Source organism: Pseudopipra pipra, chromosome 22, assembly GCF_036250125.1.
Source record: "Pseudopipra pipra isolate bDixPip1 chromosome 22, bDixPip1.hap1, whole genome shotgun sequence".
NCBI lineage: Eukaryota > Metazoa > Chordata > Aves > Passeriformes > Pipridae > Pseudopipra > Pseudopipra pipra.
In genome coordinates this window covers 1,142,687-1,163,614 of record NC_087570.1, presented here as the reverse complement: position 1 = coordinate 1,163,614, position 20,928 = coordinate 1,142,687, and the positions used below count along the sequence as shown (strand labels likewise).

The window sequence follows — 20,928 nt, the reverse complement described above, 5'->3', positions numbered from 1 at the left end:
ATGTGAAAGTCATTTTTCCCTGAGAGCTGAACACAAAAAAAATGGTGCTCAAGAGGGAAAACAGCCCTATCCCACAACTCACATCTTTCTCCCTGCTTTTCTGGCCTTGTCCCAGGAGTCATCTCCATCTCTTCTGCTCCTACATTCTTGGTTTGAAAATGTCCGTATCCCCAATTGTCCTGAAATACAGGATATTCTGGGAGCAGTGAAGCGCAGCCTGGGAGTTCTGCTCTGTGTCACAGCCCTGTTCCAGCACATCCAGCATCCATTACACACTGTGGAATTCCTTCTCTCCAGCCCCAGTGCCCATCCCAACCCACCACACCCCTGCTGCCGTGGGAGCTGCTGGTTGTTGGCCTAAGGAGGAGCTTTGTCTGGAGCAGCTGGGGCACAGAGGTTTCCCAACAGGACACCCAGGCTGTTGGACAGGGGGAGACCTGTCCCTCAAAATAAGTGGGAGCTCAATTTTCCCCCCCTTTTCCTTGGCTGAAGCAGTGACTTGGCCTGTTTTCTCCTTCGGCCACTACTGATGTGAAGTGGTTTAGAAAACACTGGAGTACAGGGTGGGAGCAGCTCAGGATGGGACTGGGAGTCTCACTGGGGGGGAAAAGCCAGCAATGCAGTCACAGAAGCCCTGTTTTCTTAGAAACTGGGGTCAGAAAGGCCAGACTTCAGCATTAACATTTGAAATTGTGTCTGATTATATTTACACTCTTGATTGTGAAGTCAGAAATCAGCGAGCAGTTGGATTCAGTGAAGCCCAAAGAAGTAGGTCCAGATGTTTTTGTTTACTTTTTCAATGTGTCTGAAGTGCAGGAAACAGCAAAAAACACTTGTTATAAGAACCAAACTCAATTGTGTTTTGTCGCTCTGCACCAGGGAATGTCTGAAGAGCTGAAACCAGGGTTTGGTTGAATGACTGAGTGGGAAAGTTTCCTTTTCTTACTGTCTTAGTACAGGGAAAAGAGGGAAATTCAGCTCAGACTTTTAATTCCCTCTGTTCCCTCCAGTGACGTTCCTCAGAAGTTCTTCTTGGTCTTGGCTTCTTTTGTGTGAATATCATTGCAGAATATTTAATTGGTGTGAGTGTATGAGTTTCAAGACATGGGTTTTTGGGGGAGAAGAACCCCTGTTAATGTGCTGGCAGTCCATGGTCTGGCTCAGGGAGGCTGCAGGTGTGAGGCAGCTGGAGATTCCCTGAGGAAGGTTCTGGTCACCCCGAGGTCTCTCTGAAGCTGGGCACAGTTTCTCTCTAGGAATGTGCAATATTGATTATTTCCAGGCTGCAAAGTGGGAGTGGCTCCTTCAGAAAGGCAAATTGCCTTTTTCTGACCCAAATATTGATAGGTGGCGTTGGTTGGTTTCGTGTACCTTTTTTGTTTGTTATTTTGTTTTCAGGCTGGTTTTTTGGACACAGTGCAATCCTCCCCGGCTCTTAGAAGTCAGATCCAGTTTGGGCAATGCAAATCTTTTTTTTTTTTCTGTGACCTTGGCCAAGCTTTGTCCTTGTGTTCTCTATTTCTGATAAAAGTTGGTGTTTGCATTCAGGGTTTTAAGAACTGTTCCCCACATCCCCTGGGCTCTGGGTGCCAGCCCTGATAGGAGCCCTTTCTATCAACGCTGTTGGCTTTGTGACACTGTTTGGTTTTGTGGTGTGATTGAACAAACTTTCCTTCTCCGAGGCACTTCTCACATTTCAGCTGTTCCTTTGTCCTCTGGTTTGGCCGGGACGTTTCACACCTCAGAGAAGGACTGTTTGTCCTCCCTCAGGTGTCCTCAAACACTGTCCCCTCCCACCCTGACCCTCTCTCTTTGGACCCTGCCTGTACCTGCAGATACCCCTCGAAGTTTTCCACTTCCCAGTGTGTTTAAAGACAGTTCAGGGACATGTTTTTAGTCACTCAGCACCTTCAGCATTTCACTTGGGCCCAACATCCAGGAATCCCTCCACGTGCTGAGCAGAACTCATGGAATAAATCCTGTGTGGGAGTTCCTGAGCCATTCCCTTCGAGGGTGAGGTTGGAAAAGCCTGGAAGAGATGTTCTGGGCAGATTGCTGGGAAGTTGTAACTCGGGATGTGTTTCCATCCTCTGTCCATGAAGTTGGGCAGGCAGATGGCAGCCAGGGGAAAAAAGGAAAGGGGAGGAGGTTTTTGTCACCCTGTAACTTATTGGCATTTGCCTCTGTGTGCTGTTTCTTCCAGGAGCGATAAATCTAACAAATCTGGGGATTGCAGTACCATGAGAAGTGTTCCTTCTGCACTTTGACATTATTTTTTTGGTCAGCATTTCTCTGAAACTTGTAGTTTTGACTTGCAGTGACTTGTGGGTCGACTGCTGTTGTAAGACTTCCACACACAGCTCCTCATTTCTGGCCAGTTGGGACATTACTGTGATACCTGAATTAACCCTTCTGTTGGTATTTTACTTCAGGAATGATGTCTGTTCTTCACACCCAGTCTCTTCTCTATTCATACTTCCCAGTTGATTTCCTGCAGTTTATGCTCTTGATAATCCCATTTTGGGGGGTGCAAACCCCACCCCACCCCCCAAATTCTGAAAACCTGGTCTTCTTTTGTCTGTTTTAGTAGTCATCAGTCGTGCAGTTTTAACAGTGTTTCTGCCTTTGCACAAAAACTTCTTGCCTTTTATCCCAGTAATTTTATTGTCAGGCTTTGACTGAGCTGAGAGCACCACTGGAAGTAGAACAGCTACAAAGTGAACATTCCTCAGCACCATCTGTTTTGCTGGAAGCTGCTGGGTTTGTTGTTCTCTAGGATGTGCTTCACAATTAATGTCTGTTTTCTTCTGATATCTGTATTCTAGAAAAAAAATCAAATAATGTTTTGGGGGTTGGAAAACGTGCTGTTAAGGGCTTTGGTTTGAAAATGGAATTTCTCCCCTCTCTCCAAGCGTCAGCACTGCAGAAATAGCTTTCCCTTTTCAAACTCCAGTGAGGGCAGATTTGTGAAAATGAAGATAAAGCAGTTAATTGTACCCCAAGTCCTCAGGAAACACAGAGGAAACTTCCAAACCTCACGTTTGGAGGCAGGGCCAGCTCTGTTTTCATGGGAACTGCTCTCTGCAGCCCTGGCTCTGATGTCCAACATCCAGCTCCAGGAGGTACAAGAAGAATGTTATTTGCTGGAACTTTCAGGTTCGCTCGTTGTTTCTCCCAAAACATCAGTGGCGATGCAGAATGCTGTGTCTTATTTGCCATATCTTGAAAAAAAAAAAAAAGATGTGTAGTTATTTTTATGATGGAAGTTTTTCCTTTTGGCCAGACAGGAGGGCCTGGGTTGGGACAGGGAGAGCAGGTGCCCTGCTTTATCTGCAGCACAGCTTCACTATCTTCTCTCTTGATTGGCTTTGTGGAATATGCTTTTAAAAATATTCTTTAAATTAAGCCCCACCTCTCATTGAAGGGCTTTTTTGGCCGTGGGATGGCAGGGAGTGATTCATGCTGGTGTCACAGAGCTCAGTCAGAGGTGTCCCCTCCCAGGGGTGATTCAGCAGGACACTGAGCTGGGGGTTTTCCCCTGGGCCTCAGTCCCTGACACTGCTGAGCACGTTTATCTCTCTTGATTCCTCAAAAGACACCACCCAACCCAAAAGCCTCGTGATTATTCAGTGGGATGTGACTGCATTTCCCCTGATGCTGTTACTCCCCTGCCTGCTGGCACAGGACACACCACTCAGAGCACCCCAAATAAATCACCCTGGGTTTGTGCTTTATGGCCTCTGAGACCTAAAAAAAAATAAAATAAAATGATTACATAATGATTTTGATCACTTTGAATAAATAATGGCATTTATCATAGTGCTGCTTATTTTGCTAATTGAGAGAAGAATGGGAACCTCATCCTGGAGGGAAGTTTAGCAACTGAATTGTAGGGAATTTGGAAGCAATGATGATTTTAGCTCATTTTGCTTCACAAGGTAAATACCATTGATAAATAATTATTAGTTGCTCTGTTTTAATTTGTATTTTAAGAGAGATTATTTGCTGCAGCACAAAGACTTCCCTCACACTGAAGTGTTGGAGCCAGGCTGCTCCTTTACACAGGAAAAATAAGTGCTTTCACTTCATAGTGGAGGGTGAAGATAGAAACTGTCCCATGGAAGACAAATAACTGTGGAAAAAGCAGGAGCCGACAGCTCCGGATGGAGCAGAATTCTGGCTCCACATCTGGGCCAGTGGAAAACTGCTGGGTTTTGAACATGCTTTATAGTGTCAGTGATTCACAGCAGCTCAACCTCCCTGTTCCCACAAAATAGGAGGTTTAAGGTTTAGCACGAGGGTCTCTTTCGTTTTGTTTGTTTTTAGAAATGCTCGTAAGTGCCAAGGGAAATTTACTTCCCTTCTGGGAAGTAAATTCTGGCCTTAAATGCTAAAGGGAGAATTCTATTGTATTTCCTTGAGTCTTAAAAATACTAAAATATATTTTTAAAAATATATATTTTTAAGTTACTGAAATATCTGCAAAATATTAAAATAGGAAGGAGCCTCTGAGATTCTTCTAACTGTGGTGATTTTGCTTCCCAGCTAAAAAAACGTGCAGAAATCCCCTCATTTCCCTTTACAAGCTGTGACAGTTAAAGCAGCGTGTTCTTGTTTGTCCTGTTTCTTAACTAAAGATGCTAAAAAAAGGTGTGAGTCCTTTAAATGAGCCAAGAACTCCTTGCACTCACCCCTCTCTGCCGTGCTTTCAGCTCGTGGGCTGAGAGGATGTGATGACATTTCCCTTCCAGCCTCCCCTGGTTCATTCATTCTCTCTGGGCTCTGCCTTTCCCTTTGGCTCGAGAATGCTGTTACTGGAACAGCTTCCATGCTCAGGGAAAAGCAGCTCAGGACTCGGGGTTTTCACAGCAGGGAACGGGCAGCCTGGGAGGTGGCTGAGGAGGGGGGTGCGTGGCCCTTTCCTAGGTGTTACCTCCCCAGCAGGTATTGCCCAGGCAAAGTTATTTCACAGCTTGTCAATTTTATTTATTTATTTATTTATTGGGCTGGAATTATTCTGAAAAAGAAAGACTCTGTGGTTTCACAAGGAAAGCAGAAGGTGGGAGCACCCTGGGACTGCCCAGATGTGCCCTCGGCCACGAGGAGCTGCCAACAGCAGCCCCAGGTGGAATTTTTATTCCCACGTGGATAAAACTGCAGAGGAACTTTTGGTTTAGACCAAAACCCAGGGCTTATGTGAAAGACAAATGAATCTCAAGGAGGAGAAATAACTTCCTGACCTCTAAATCCCCTGAATATTGTGGGATCTGGGGCCAGTGGAGTTGCTGAGCTCTGTACGTGCTGGAGGCTGTCCCTTCCCAGGGAGCAGCTGTGGGAGGACACCACCACTCCAACTGTCCCTGCAGGGTCTGCCCTTGTTCTGGTGTCAGGGGACATCCCAGGGAAGGGGCAGAGGCAGCTTCCAGCTCCTGTCAGTTGTTGGGCTGGTTCCTGTGCCTGGCATTGCAAACATGCCCGTGGCACAGGGGCTGCCTTTGGACTCAGGGACAGCAGCTGATGGTGCCACAGCAAACCCCCATTCCCTGCAGCTGCATCATTTATTGATGCATTCATTTATTGATTTCCACCCAGGATAAAAGGGAAAAGTGCACCTTATGACACCCAAGTGAAATGACTGAAAGCTGTGCCGGTTTTTGACCTTCCACCAGATGCTCCAATGTCAGGGTTAAGAGAGTAAGTCTTTTTTAGGCCCAAGAATGCCAAGATATCTTGCTCTATCTTAGGCACTTGGCTAAAACATGGGTATATAAGGAATTAAGGGAAAAAAGAAGAGACAGGGGAAGGGAATGACTAAGAATACCTCCTGATATTTCTCCTTTATTTCCATAAGGGGTAATAACTCATGAGCAATCCGGCAGAGGGCACTTTCTTTAAATAGAACATTCTGATTCACAAGCAGAAAAAGGAAATAAATATTTTCTTTTCGTCTTTGAGAGACATCCATGAATACCAGCTCCTGAAGCAGGATTTTATCATCCCCACTTAAAAAAAAAAAAAAAAAAGAGAGAGAGAAAAAGAAAATCCCGTGAAAAGCTCAGTGGTGACCACAGGGTTTGAAAAATAGCTCTTTTCATTGTCAAAAGCCGTGCAGAATGCAGGGCACTGCTTCTCCCTCCGGAATGTTAACCTGCAGAGAAATCCAACCTTGATTTTGTCCCTTCCCAGAAAAGCCTGGCTGATGGAGCACTGGGACACAGTGGGCTTTTGTAAAGGAAATGATCAATAAGTGAAACCATAAATATCCAGGAGCTTTGAGGGGGCATCGCTCTGGGGACTCGCAGTTTGAGGAGGTGGGAGCAATGTAAAATAACTCACGTGGGGGTTTCCAGGCTGCCTGTGGGGGGGGGTCAGGGATGTATTGGCTCTTTGGGGATTCAGCCCAGTTACCTTCCAGGGTCCTTTTTTGTTGTAGCTGAACCCCTGAGTTCCTGTGACCTTGTGTTAAGGGGTTAGAGAAATTCATTACTCAGCTGTGAGTTAAGGCTTAAATGGAATCGTAGAATCATGGAATGGTTTGGGTTGGAAGGGACCTTAAAGATTAGCCCAGGTTGCTCCAAGCCTTGTCCAGTCTATGCTTGGACACTTCCAGGGACGGGGCAGCCACAGCTTCTCTGGGCAACCTGTGCCAGGGGCTCCCCACCCTCACAGGGAGGAATCTCTTCCATAAAATACTTGGAGCTGTGTTTAGACTCCGAAAGTTTGTGACATTAGTAAACCTTCCTGAGTTCCTGGTTAATAATCCCAAAGTCTGAAGGTTCTAAACTTCTTTACCTCGATCTGTACGATGCGAGAAGTGGGTTTTCCAGAGCAAAATGTTGTGTTAACTGCTTTGAGACAACAGGCAAATCACATTCTCTGCTCCATCCTCTTCTTCCCGTGGCAAACACGGAGCAGCAGCACAGGTTGGGATGGCTGCTAAATGTAGCAGCTCTTACCTTGTGGGATTTAGGACTTCACACGTTTTGGCACTTCAGATGCTTCTTCCTTGGCTCTGGAAAAGCAGGAGAGGTTTGTTGTACGTAGAGATGGAAATGGAAAGCCGGGTCTGTCGCCCTTCCTGCAGCAGTGGGACAGGGGTGGGACACGGGTGGGACTTGGTTCCTTGCTTGCTAACATAGCAGTTCATTATTCATCCTTTCCTCCTCCTGTGCCTCTCAGCCCAGCAAAGAGCTGGGACCTGCACAGATGGAGACAGGAAGTGTCCAGCTCTGCAGAACAAGGGCTGTTTGTCCAGGGAAGGTGTGAAGCTGAGTTTGAGTCATTTTTAGCCCCGTGAATGGAAGAAGCACGTCTGCAGGAGGAGGTCCAGTGGCCAGGAAGGGGGTGGATTGGCTCCAGGAAGGAGCATTTCCAGATCATAGGGGTGTCTCTGGGAATGCTGTTCCTAACCATGTGCTCTGTTTCTCAAGTTGTGACTAAGGCCCAGCAGCTTTGTGAGGTGTCCTTGTAAAACATCCACCTTGACTCGGTTGTGCATCTCCTCATTTCCTGCTCCTCTCTGTCCTCTCTCAAAGCAAACAGACAAGATCATGGAATCATAGAATGGCCTGGGCTGGGAGGGACCTTAAAGATCATTCAGTTCTACCCCCTGTCATGGGCAGGGACACCTTCCACTAGCCCAGGTTGCTCCAAACCCCATCCAACCTGGCTTTGGGCACTTCCAGGGCTGGGGCAGCCACAGCTTCTCTGGGCAACCTGTGCCAGGGCCTCCCCACCCTCCCAGGGAAGGGTTTCCTCCTAATATCCAATCTAAACCCACACTCTGGCAGTTTGAAGCCATTCCCCCTTGTCCTGTCACTCCAGGTTCTTGCAAATAGTCTCTCTTCATCTTTCCTTGTTGGCTCCCTTCAGGCTGCAGTTGGGTCATCCTAGAGCCTTCTCTTCTCCAGGCTGAACAATCCCAATTCTCTCAGCTTTTTCCTCCCAGCAGAGCTGCCCCATCCCTCTGATCATCCTGGGGCCTCCTCTGGACTCCCTCCAGCAGCTCCATGTCCTTGCTGTGCTGTTCCCCAGGGCTGGAGCAGCTCTGCAGGGGGGTCTCAGGCTCAGGCCTGAGTGGAGCTGGTTTGTGTGTGAAGGGGGTTCCAGGGAGGTGGCAGTGGCTGTGCCCATGGGACGTGTGTGCACGGATGGAGACGGGCACGTTCCAGTGGGATGTGTAAACAAAGGAGAGGCGTCTCTCAGGAATGGATCTGTGGGCACGTGGGAGGCCCAGATTGGAGAGCAGTTCGTCAGGACTTGCCACCGTTTACTCTCTTTGCCCCAGAAAGGCACAAAATGTACTTAAAAGTGCTTTCCCCTGCAGAGTGTTCTCACCCAGCCCCTGCTCGTGCAGCTCCACAGTGGGGCTCGTTTGGGCTGCCCTTGGCCCCTGTTCTGGTGGAGGAACCCCCAGCGTGTCCCGAAGGGATCCCTGGGCCGCGGGTGCCACGTTCAGGAGCCCCTCAGGATCCCTCAGAGCCACCCTGGTGTTTGGGGTGTTCCACAACCTGTCTGGGGCAGAGGCTGCAGGTTCAGCCCTCTCCAGGCTGTTTGCTCAGCACACTCAAGTGGATCTTTCCTCCCTTTGGATCTGATTCCCCAGCTCTGTTTTCCTTTGCTTTCGGATAATGCCCGGGCAAGTCGTTGCTTTAACTGTGCATCTTATTGTGCCATCCCAGTTCAGTCGTGTTCAAAAATACCTACAGCTCACCCTTGTCCCCCACCTCCCTTTTCCCATTTAGATCTCCTTGAAGCCCATTCTCCCTTATCAGCACAGTAATTTCGTGAGCAGAGCTTGGATTTCTGCCGTTTAGGCCCCGGCCATTGTCTGTCGCAGCTGCAGTCAAGATAAACCCTCACCCAGAACAAAGTTGGAATGACCTTTTACAAGCAGAATCTGCCTTGTTTCCCTCCAGACTAATTTATCAGCCTTCATTTCAGCCTAGTCTCTCAGCAGAGGCCTGAAAGAACATTACAGAGAGCATGAATGAACAGGGGGATTAAGATGCTTGGCTAGTCCCTCTTTTTCATCAGACACCTTCTGGATTTGCTGGGCTGTAAAGCTGTAAATGACCGTAAGTGGTGAACTGCCTTCAACTTGGAGGAAGGGGCAGGGAAGGGGCGGGGGAATCACCACAGCCCAAGGTTTGGGAAAGGAGAGGGCTGGGGGGAGCTGGATAAAGCTCCTGCCTCGAGGGCAGAGCGTGGCAGGGCCGAGCTGTGCCCACGTCTTGGTGCTGCTGCTCCTCACCAGAGGCTCCGTGCCGGGGGCTCAGTCTGTCCCTGAGGGGGGGACAGGCTGCACACACAGGCTCAGCTCCTGTTAGCGAGGGGTTCTGGCAAATTTAAATCCAATTTATTGATTGAAAGCCAAATTTTGCAAACTGGATCACGTATCGACGTGCTGAAAGTATTTTGGTGCAGCAGAGAATGCAGAGGTTTTATTGGGAGCATGATTTTAATGCTGCAAGAGGTGAAGTTTGTTTTTAAAGTGAACTTGGCAAGTGTCAAAGAGCCCGATAGGACATCCAAGGTCCACTTGCAGCTGACAACAGGCACAGTCCAGAGGACTTGCTGTGAGGAGAGGAATAAATCCTGGTCTCTTGAAGGAAGGGAATAAATCCTGGTCTCTTGAAGGAAGGGGAGAGTTGTCACCTCCAGTGGGGGTGAATTTCCTGCCTCTGGAAATGAAGGTGCAAAGGATGGAGCTGCAGGTCTGGGGGGTGGATGCAGTCAGGGAGCAGCAGGTGAAAATGTGCTGAGGAACCAGCTTGTGAAACTCATATCTCAGTGCCAAGTGATGGGGAACATCAACCACAAGGTGTTTAGAAACTGGGCTCAGGTAAAAGCCCAATGGTTTGGAATTATTTGAAGGTTAGGAGGGGTTCAGTCCTGTCACTGGACAAGCCTGGCATTTTGTCTGCAGGATTTTCACACCTTCCTGTGACTGCACATACCAATAAATCCTGCTGCAATAATTGGTATTTTCACTTATGAGTATTAAAAGCCCTTGTAATACAGTGGCTTGTGATTATCACAAAAGCATCCAGACTTCTCTAAACCTTTGGAAGACTTGTGATTTAATTTAGACATCTGGGTGAAAGTTCAGGCTGTGATTCCTTTCTCCCCCCTGTGTTCTAACCCATATTTGTGCCTTTGCAGTCCTTAGCCAGTAATAAGGAAGCTGGAGGATTTTTAGAGTACATACACTAGTTTTTGTGGTTGTGTTTAATCCCTTTTTGAGACAGCTTAATAATTCCAAATTTCTGCCCTGTTAGTAAGCTTTGCACCTTGTTGGATGTTTACTTGCACTCAAATGAAAGGTGTGGGCAGCTCATCTCTCAACCACCAACAGAACTATTGTCCAAGTCCTCATTTACAGACACTTCCACTCTCAGAACTGAAGGATCTTTTGCTATTCCTAAGTGCTTATATCATCTCCAAAGCGAAGTCCAGCAGCCTGGCAGGGGGACAGAGGTGGTGCCTGTCTGCAAAATGCAGATATTTTAACCAGGGCAGATTATTTTTGGCTCTTGTCCAGTTTCCTGGGAAATGGGCAGAAAGAAGCTGAGTTTCCTATAGTCCCCTGCAGCTGGGCTTGGGTTTCAATAAGTGTACAAGGTGACTTAAGGAAAAAAAAAAAGGCAGGAAGTTCAGCTTGTGGTGGAGATTTCTGTGTTCTGTGGAGCAGAAAGGGGGGTTTGCTGCTGGGAGGGGCAGCAGCACTGGAGAGGGGGCAGTTCAGCATCCAGGATGGTGCTGCCCAAAATGTCACAGCCCTGCAAAACTCAGGGAATGGGCCTCTAAAAGGATCATGGGTTGACTTCACTCACATAAACATCAGGCCATTTAATTGACTGTATCCAGGGCAGAATAATCCAAGTTGTGTCTGTGCAATGCTGAACTTCCAAGTGGGCTTGCTGTCTAAGAAATAACAGGGTTCTTGTCCCAGGAGCATTGGAGGAAACTACTGGGAAAAGTGTTTGAATGAAATACAAGCAAGTTCTGCTTTCTGTAGTGGCAGGTGAATTCCAGAATGTGCTGCCTGTGAGATCAGGAGGGGGATCAGGAGGGGATGGGGATGGTGTGAGTGCAGCCCCTGAGTGGATGTGTCCCAGGGATATTGTCTCTAATCTCTCTCACACCATGGCTCTGGGTACTGGGGGCTGTGAGGTGACACAGTGGGACTGGGCCAGGCTCCCATGGGCTCCCTGAATCCCCCCTCCAGCCTTTATTGTCATCACTGGTGTTGTCACAGGTCAGACAAAGACCAACCTGGAAAACATTCCTTGGGAGAAAGGGAAAAAAACCCCCAACACCAAAAACCAACCAAACCAGCCAAAAAGGGAGACATTAAATGTTGCTGGGGGCCAACAAATGACACCGAGGGAGGAGCTGGGGGGTCAAGGGGCTGAAACAGGGAACACACCAAGGAGTGCCCCTGGAAAAGAGGAGAAGTCTCTTCTGGCTGTGGGAAGATGTGCAGCCTCCACTGCCCCCTGGCAGCCCTGCACTGGTGTTAGTGGTGCCAGTGCTGCTCTTGCAAATCACATTTTCAACTCTTTATTATTTTTATGGATTTTAGATCCAAGCCAACACTGGCAGTGTAAATTCTCATCTCCCTGTGGTTTGCTACCAGAGTTGGTAGTTGCTGCTGGAAATATCAGATTTAGGAATTTGAGCCAAAGTCACTTCTTTTGCTGTTTTCCAAAGTCACCTCATTTTGTAAAGGGCGTGTGTGTGTGATATACATCAGTGTAAATTTACTGCTCACTATAAACTGTAATTGGCAAGAGTGGGGATATAGAGAATTCAGAATGGGAATGATAAAATACTGATACTGTATCCTTTAATTTATTACCTGTATTATCCACACTCTGTGTTTTCCACTCCGTTCTCTCTCCTTCACGAGTTGTGTTTTCACTAGACTGGCATTTTCCTCCTCTGATGAATTAACTGTCAATTGAAGTTAGTGAGATAAATCAAAACAAATGGACACACTGCTCCATATTGACTTTCTCACTGCCTGGTTCTGAAAACCACTTTCTGAGCACTGTGCTGTTATTGTGCTCACTTGCTTCTAAGCAAATGTACACGAGAGAAGGAGCTGGGGGAGGGAGGTGTTTGACAGCCATCAACTGCATTTTCCCTATCTTTGGTTTAGCTGGGATCTTGTCAACGATGAGATCTGGGCCATTTGCCTGGAAAGAAGGCACTTGGTGTTGTGTCAGAGAGGGAAATGTTAAATGGCTCCTGGGAAGCAGGCATGGAAATTCAGGTCTTCTAAAATGTGCTCTTAAGCTACACTAGAGAGGAGGGTTTGGGATAACCATGACAGTTCAAGGGAAAAGGAGGAGAGGGGCTGCATGGAGACTCTGACCATGACAGGAGAGACAGGTCTCTAGGCTGAATCCAGGGAGGTTTATCAGCATTTGCTGTGGGAATTCTCTGTGGATAATTCCAGAGTCATTGCATGGGGGACTTCAAGGTGTTGAAGTCTTGGCTTCATCCCAAGGCAGCAGAACTGTTTCCAGCTGGTTTATTCTGATTGTGCAAGTAGGTCAGTGATGGTCAGCACCCAATAACTGGGATCATCTCTGTCCCTGATAAGACAAAAGTAAAGCAACACACATATATATAAATATATATATATATATATACACACACTAAACTAATGAGTGAAATAAGTCTGGAACACAGACAGGCTCAAGGCTTTGCTCTTGCAGCCTTGGTAAAACTTTCCCAGTGAGGAGCCCGTGGCTGCACGGGCACAGACAGTCCTTCTGCTGTCATCTCAGTTATAATTGTGTCATAGAAAAGTGATTGATTATTTTTAAATAACGAGAATGGCAAACCCATCTCGGTGCCTGTGGATCAAACACCGGCCGTACCTCTGGCTGACCTCGGTTCCAGTGCTCAGAACAAGCACCTGCCTGTCATCCAGCAAGGGTGGAAGTGCCTTTGTTATTTGTTTACTTGTATCTTAAACATCTGTGCCTCAGCTTGGCTTTGAAATGCTCTGGAGATCAAGCAGGTTATTCTTTCAAGGCTGTCACCCCACCGTGTGTTGTGTCTTCCTGAGTAACCAGCACCAGATTTAGCAAATAAATTTAACACCTTCTCACCTGGAAGGGATCTCCTGCACTTTAATTCAAGAAGTAAAAGGTTAAAAAAATGTATGTGCAGAGGAATGGATGGTGGAAAGGGGTAAAGCCTCTCAGCAGTAGGTTAATTGGAGAGTGGAATACCAGTGTAGATGGGAGCACATAGTTTCCTTGGACAATGTGCTAAAGAACTGGGAGCTGGGAAGGACCAGCTGGGATTGTTAGTGAATTAGCTGAAGTCAGAAACTGCTGAATGGAGCAAAGAAGTAAAGGGGAAATGAAGGTTAGGGTATAATTCAGTCTAAATTAGGTGGGCCATTCACAATGCATAAAAGGGCTCTGAGCTTCCTTTCTCGGGGAAAATGGGGAGGAAAGCTCACTTTTATTTGGATGCGTGTTGAGTGGTTGATTTTAAGAATGTGCATACCTAGAGCCTACTTTTTGGAAGTGCATTATCCCACATGAGTTTGGAGGAAGCATTGAAAATGCCATGAGCCTGAAAGACAACAGATTTAGCAGGAAAGACTCAGAACTGTTGTGCTGCAGGAGAATGTCATTTAATCCCTGATGGGCTGAAACAAATCCTCTTCATTTATTCTATCTTTGCTTGCTTGTTGTTAACCATGGAAACTCTGGACCTGGTCACTTTGGAGTCCTGGGTGCTTGAATTCCTGCCTGCCTGTGGCCCATCCCCACGTGTTTTTGTGAAGAGATTTATTGCAGCCCTTGTGTACTTTTAATGACATCTCAGGTTTATTTCTAAATGGTTCTGCCATTGAAAGGGATGTGGCAGACAGCACATGTTCCTGGAGACAGTGTTTGTCCTACATTAACTTAGGAAGCAATAAGGAATTGCAGGAATTTCATATACTAATAGTTCAATTCAAATGGTACCTCAGTGGAGCACTGAACCCCCAGTGATGCCTGTCTGGGATGCAGTGCTTTGGAATCTGGTGGCAAGAGTTGTGCTGCATCCCTTTGGCTGCTGTGCCTTTGGGTTTCTCTGTAGATCTTCAAACTCATTTGCCCTCATTTTGCTCAGCATCCCTCGCAATTAAATCATCCGTTTGGTGACAAAAAATGACCGATTTTCGACTGTTTGGATGTTTCAGAACTCAGAGTTCAGTGTTGCTCTGGTCTGTGTGTTGCCTGTGAGTGCAAAGGGGTTGTAACTTGGATTTCAGTGGTGTGGTTGTGGCTGTGCAGAGCCTGCCAAAGGTCTGGACCCCTCAGCTCCACAGACAGACAATCCACAGTTCTGTTCTAGAAACTGGGCTGCTCGATGCTCTCTGATGGACCAACCTGCACAGCCCTTGTGCTGCCTCCTGAGCAGGAGAAAGCCCAGCTGACTGTTGGTATCATGGTCCTATCAGGCATAAAATGCTTCATAAGGAATATATTGCCCAGCTGGTTTTATCAGTGGCAGCCCCAGAGGGGCTGTGGCTGGAGGGGGAACTTTCCCCCCTCGTGCTGTACCTGACCCAGCCTGGGCTCATTCCTGTGTTCACTCTAAAGGCTCATGTCAAGCCCAGTCAACTTAAATGAGATTCAGAACTGGAGCAGCAATAAGTGTTCAATCAAAGTATTTGATAAATCACTTAAACAATCTCGCAGATTGCAAATTCTGTAAATGCAAGTTCTGCACTTATTCAAAACTAGTGAATGTGACAGGGCTAAGAGACAGCAAAGTCAAAACAGCAGGAAGAAAAACCCAGATTCTTTGATGAGATTAAAATACCAGCAATTGCAGTGGCAGGCAGGTAGGACTGAGCTGCTCGTGGGGCTTTTCCAAGGAGAATACACAGATGGGATAAAGAAGAGAAGGCTGATTTGATGATTGCAGCATAATTTTACCTTTACTTCAGGGGATGTGTGTTTTCCTTAATATCTTGAATGGCATAATTTGGCTGGTCAGGAAAGTTTTCTCTCTTATTAAATGGAATGACAAGTGACTGTAAAAGTAGGAGAAGGGAAATCTCAACAAAGCCCAGATTGCTTTGAATGCTCAACAGTTTTTCTTTGGTTACTCAGGTTGAAGCATGAGCTTCCTCAGGGGGAATTTATTCTCTTGAGTATCTCCACATAAAAGGTGAAAACAAAGTGTTGAAACAAACTCTTTGACTTGACTTCACCCTGGTTTGTTGCCCACTGCAGCCACAAGTATTTAAATACCAAACAGGTACTTAATGATTTTTCTTTTTTGCTACAGTTTTTATTATATCAAAGAAAGATGGAAGAAATGAAAGCAATGTTTTTAGTAGCTTTCAGAATGAAACTATGTTCTGTCCTTTGACCTTTTTCCTTCTTATCACTGAAGGAAGTTTAGGGGGTTGTGATGGGAGAGGAATAGCTCATTGTCAGCACCAACATGAGGCAGGATTTGAAATAACAGTTTTCATGGTTACTGGAGGCACGATGGAAAATTGTCCCCTTTTTGCCTGTAGCCAGTGCTGGTGTTCAGCACTTTTAGTTTCACAGAGGAGTAGATGGGTTTGTGTGTGGTACATTCAATATTCCTTTATCATCTCTGTCCTCACTCACAGTACCAGGGGTGTTGGAATCAGGATCCTGGTGCCAAACTCTTGTATATGGCATATTTTGCTTATCCCTGGTATTTTACTGGATCCCTGGTCCTCAGAAATCAGGATCTCTTTGTGCTGGGGTGGCAGCAGGGACCAGTTGAGCTGCAGTTTGGGCTGTTCTCCTCCGGGGTTTTGTCCCCTGGGGCAGGAGCCGGTGCCTGATCCCTTTGTCTCCTCTTCCCAGCTTTTCACTGTGGGTGTGAAGTGGGTTTGGTTGGTGCTGAAAACACGAAACTGGGACGTCTGTTTTCAGGCAGCACGTTCAGGCCTCGTTCAGGGAAGTTTTTAAGGACTTTGGGAACGTTGAAGGAAAATACTGAACTAATCACAGTTACATGGGATAACGTGTTGTCCAGCTGGGGAGTTGGACACATTTGCATTATTCTAGACTTAAACACACATATATATATATTTAAACATACACACTTAAGCTTACAACCCAAAAAGCCTGAACAGTTCCTAGAGGCCTTTTGCATCACTTCTGTGTGGCCTCCTGGGCTCTGAGAGTGTTTCAGGCAATTCTTTTAGTTGAGCAGGTTTTTCAAAAGTTACTCAAAGACAAATTATTTTAATAAATTAGGAAAGATTTACATTCCATACCAGTAGCTCCTGAAGTGCTCTATTCTGTTTCTAAAGAATTTGAAACTGCACTAAAATCTTTGTCACATGTGGGGAATTGTTAAAAATTTCCCCCTTCGCTTGAAATCAATTTTTTGGTCTGTGAAAATGGCAATTTTTAAGACTTGCAAGCAGTGCTCCTTTCTCCTGTGAAATGTTTGTGTTGGACACATTATGCACAAATATTAAATTAGTGGGAATCAGCAGCTGTGAGGATCCATCTAAAGCCATACGGGGTGTGCGAGGCGGAGTTACTTTAAAATCTTGGTTTTCCTGCCTGGTGCCAGGGCCTTTATTGTGTGCTCTGCCCAGGGCTCTGTGTCACAGCTTTGGAGGGGCTGAGCCCTGTGTGTGCGTGCAAAGCGTGTGTGTGCATGTGGCTGTTGTTTCTTTCTTCTCCAAATGCTTCACCACAGTAGGCGAAATGGATGAAACACAGAAAAAGAGAGACAATAAATAGTTTCCTAACCTGGCTCGGATAATGGAGAAAGTTCGTTAGATTTATTAATCCTCATTTTCCTTTGGACTGTCAGGCTTAGAGTGACAGTAAAAAAGCTTGTGACGACTTTGGCTAATTTGCACTCCATTCACTTTCTGCTGAAAACCCATCAGGATGACTGAAGAACTGCTCTGCAATTGACCTCATTCAATGGCAGAGTGATATACTGGGAAACAGGCCAGTTTGCACAATGCCCAAAAGAGCAAATTGGACGGAATCTTTGTTCCTCTCTTTTTTCCCCTTTCCTTTTTATGCCAGTCTTGCTCTAGTTAAGCTCTCTCATTTGTTCCAGCAGTAGCTCTAGGGCTCAGGTCACCCTCTGGGGCTGCCACTGCAGGTGATCGCCGGGGCCGCGCGTCCCGAGGGGAGGGAGGGAGGGAGGGGAACGCTGGAAGACCCCGCGTGGAGAAAAGCTCTGGGACGTCGTTCCCGGCCAGATGTTGGGGGACAGGAGGCTGGCTTTGCCCCTGCACCCCCAGGTGCTCGGACAGGCTGTGTGTGCCCCCACGCCAGGACCCGCACACCGGGCTGTGGTGCTGCTCTTGGGTGGGGGGTCACAGCACAGGGAGCAGGGGCTGTGCTCGTCCTGGAAACCCTGCCCATGCACACCCAGCAAAGCCCAGGGGCTTCCCTCTGGGAAAACGAGGCAGGGTTGGAGCAGGGAGAGAGCTCCTTCACGGGGCAGGGACAACTGTCCCCTCAAACCAACATTTAATGTTTTATGCAAAAGAGACCCAGCCCTGAATAAGCGTCTGAGTGGGATTAGCACATGAACAGTCCATGGTCTGGCAGATATTGGATTTATCTGGGGCTGTGGAGAAAGGCAAAACAGTTTGAATTTGAGCTCCAGAGGGGGCTGGTGCTGGTTTGGGGGGATTCTCTCTCTCTCTGACTGAAATTTCTGAAACTGCAGCTTCATTTCCAGGTTTCGTCAAAAGTGGGTTTTGTACAGATTTCTGACTAGTAAGACTGGTATTGATGTTTTTAGCAGCAGTAATTCCAAGATGTACCATAGAGCCTGTCTTCACTGGTGTACCACATGTGCTGTAACTCCCTGCCAGAGCAGCAGTGCTGCTTCCCTGCTCCTCATCCCTCACACAGGCCAGTGTAAAGCTCTCAGGTGGTTTTTAAGCACTCTGGGGACCATCTGAGCTCTGTCCCAGCCAGATCTTTGATCTTTCTCTGCAGAGGGCAGGCCCAACCAGACAGACCTGAGAGAGCAGTTCAAGTCAGTGCAACCTGGCCTTGGACACTCCCAGGGATGGGGCAGCCACAGCTTCTCTGGGCACCCTGTGCCAGGGCCTCACCACCCTCCCAGGGGAGAATTCCTCCCCAGTATCCCACCTAAACCCACACTCTCAGGTTGAAGCCATTCCCCCTTGTCCTGTCATTCCAGGCTCTTATAAAATTTTCCATCTTTCCTGTGGGCCCCTTCAGGTGCTGGATCCTAAGGGACTGCAGCCATTTGTCACTGTTCTTCTTGTTGAGTTTTTCTATTATACACTGAGTATTTTTTAGTTTAACACAAGAAAAGGGAACCTGGTGACTGTGGCTTCATTAAAGCTGAACCACTCAGCAAGACAAGCAACAACTTCAGTGACTGGTTAAGCTCACTGGGGGCCTCTGCTCCTAGAGGGGGAAGGTGGGTTTGCTAAAAAAAAGTCAGTTAAGAGCCACACCAAACTTTCAGTTTTCCCAAAACATCTCTGGCTTTTCAGTGCATGGGCATTTTTCTGACCAGTACAGGTACTTCTGATTTATCCACGTGAGAAAATAAGAGACATCCAACCAAAAGAACAGGATTTAGGAACCTCTCTTCTCTCTCCCAGGTGGTACCAACCCATCCCTCCCCTTGCACCCAGAGAGGCTGGATCTGGATCTCAGGGTTCACTTTCAGAATGGTTTTAGGCTCCTGCAGGGAAGTTGCTGCTGCTGCTGTGTTTAGGTTTGTGTGTTTAGGTTTTGGAACTAAACCAACAGGGTGGAGACTGAGGAAGGAGGGAAAGAACAGAGGAAGCAACAAAGCTCTTTCTACCAATATTTTTTGGGCAAAGGTTCTCATGGAAAGGGTTCTATGGCCACAGCGGGTCTGGACGTGCAGGATGAACCCAGACAGAGGTGTGGGATGGTCCCAAAACCATCACTGGTGGGGGTCTCTGCCCATGGAAGGGTCTCTCCAGCTGCTCTGGATCCCTCCCAGTGGATGGGGTGACTCCAGCTCTGACTGTGCAGAGTCACTGGCATCGCTCTGCTCTTCCCTCTGTCATCTCCTTGCCCTCCTCCTTCTGGTGCCCTCAGGTCCTTCCATTTCCCCTTCTCTCTCCATCAAATTCTGCCCATGTCCGCACCCTCATTAATCAATGTCAAGTCACAGAGTGTACAACAAGGGCTGTATTCTTCCACTGCCCCCTCAGCCCTCATACATCCCATTGTTCCAAAAAACTGATTCAGATGGCAAGAAAACAGCCGATGCAGCACATAAAAGAGATGAGACAGAAATGAAAAGAATCAAGGAGGGGAAAAAAAAAAAAGAGGAGGCATTTTTTTCCCCTGAAACACTCGAATAAATACTCGGCAATGATAATTTAAATTATTCATACATTTATGAAAACATCCATTGAAAAGTGAAGTGTATGATGCTCTTTGTCTACTTTACTTGTCTCTTGTTTGTGATTAACCTTTACTGTAACTTGGGCTGGCAGTGCCACGATCACAAAGACCAGACTTTTCCTTCCATGGGAAAAAATGTTTCATCGGATCCAAATGAAAAATTAAGTGGAGGTATTTAGTGCTGATGTGGCAATTTGGTGCAAAGCATTCACGATGCAGAATTATCCGTGTCTTTAGTCCAAACACTGCCTATGAGAAAAAAACTACCAAGTAGACAAAGCCAGCTTTTAGCAGCGTGTTCCCTCGCAGGGGAGTTGGACATGGATTCTACTCCCAGTGCCATGACGTCCCTCAGGAGCTGCAGAGCTCCACACCACCCAGTGCATGGGGTCTGCTGCACTCCAGTGAGGAGGATCTGTGTGTGTAGGAACAGCCTTAAAAATCAGGAAGTGAAAAAGCGACCCTGTTATTTTAATTACAGCTCCCAAACTATGGAAGAGCTATTCATAGAGCAGCATTAATAATTCCATCAGAAAATGTGAGCTATGTGAGACCTGACAGCCTGTGAAAGTCCAGAAGAAATTTCTTTTGCCTCTGAGATAGACTTTTTTTTTTTTTCTCAGTCAATGCTTTAATTTAAAAAAACTCAGTTTGTGGCAAGATGAGTAGCAGAATGTTAAATGCCAAGAGTGATGAACAATCTGATATCAGAGATAGAAATGGTAACCTGAGAGGTTTTGGAAAACTCAGATCAGTGGGGATTGTGTTCCTTTGCTATATCTCTGCCCTTCTTCTGGGGGTTTTATGCAGAAACCAAGAGAAATAGTCAAAGCAAAGCTTCTCTTATAACATTTGTGTCATGCTTGTAATTCATCAAATTTCTATCCAACTTCCAAACCAGAAAGGTCTGGATAATGTCATATAATTTATAGATAATCATCCCAACATTTTTTATTCTCAAGTGAACATATTTAGCCCTGCAAATATGCCTTTCTGCCTTTCCATAACTGGTTGATTATGTGGGAGGGGGAGCCATTGTCTGGCAGTCAAAGCCAAGGGATTTTCAGCAAAGCTCTGGTTACTCTTGTGTTGACTCTGCAGTTGACTCTGTGTGTGACCTTGGCCATGTCACTGATCCTCTGGATGCTCCACTTCCTTCTGGAGATGGCCAGAACAGTTCTGAGGACATGCAGGAAAGCGTGTCTGGATCTTAGGGAAGCATTTGGAGATCTCCCTCCCAGGAGGTGCAGTTGGGTCCTGGCAGCTGAGACAAGCAGTGCTCTCCATGGTGGGGTTTGTTGGGCCTCCCTGTGATGCTCATTTTGGGGGGCTGGCACTTTCTGTCTTGCCCTTTTCAGTCTTCCCCTTCTGTAATTTGTTTTCTAATTTTTAAAAAATTTCCCCCCCCCAGGCTTTCTGCACAAGAGGAGTCTCAGAGGTTTTCTTTGCATTTATCTTGTCTAGGATTTGCTGGCTTTTGTTTTAATGCTGTCTCTGGATTTGTCCTTTGCTG

The 20,928-nt window shown here is 46.8% G+C and overlaps 1 protein-coding gene across 4 annotated transcripts in view; it reads left to right on the top strand.

Moving 5' to 3' along the window:
- The window catches only part of PRDM16 (PR/SET domain 16), a 262,890-nt gene that overhangs the window by 95,355 nt on the left and 146,607 nt on the right, over positions 1-20,928 (top strand). The gene's annotated exons all lie outside the window — the stretch shown is intronic.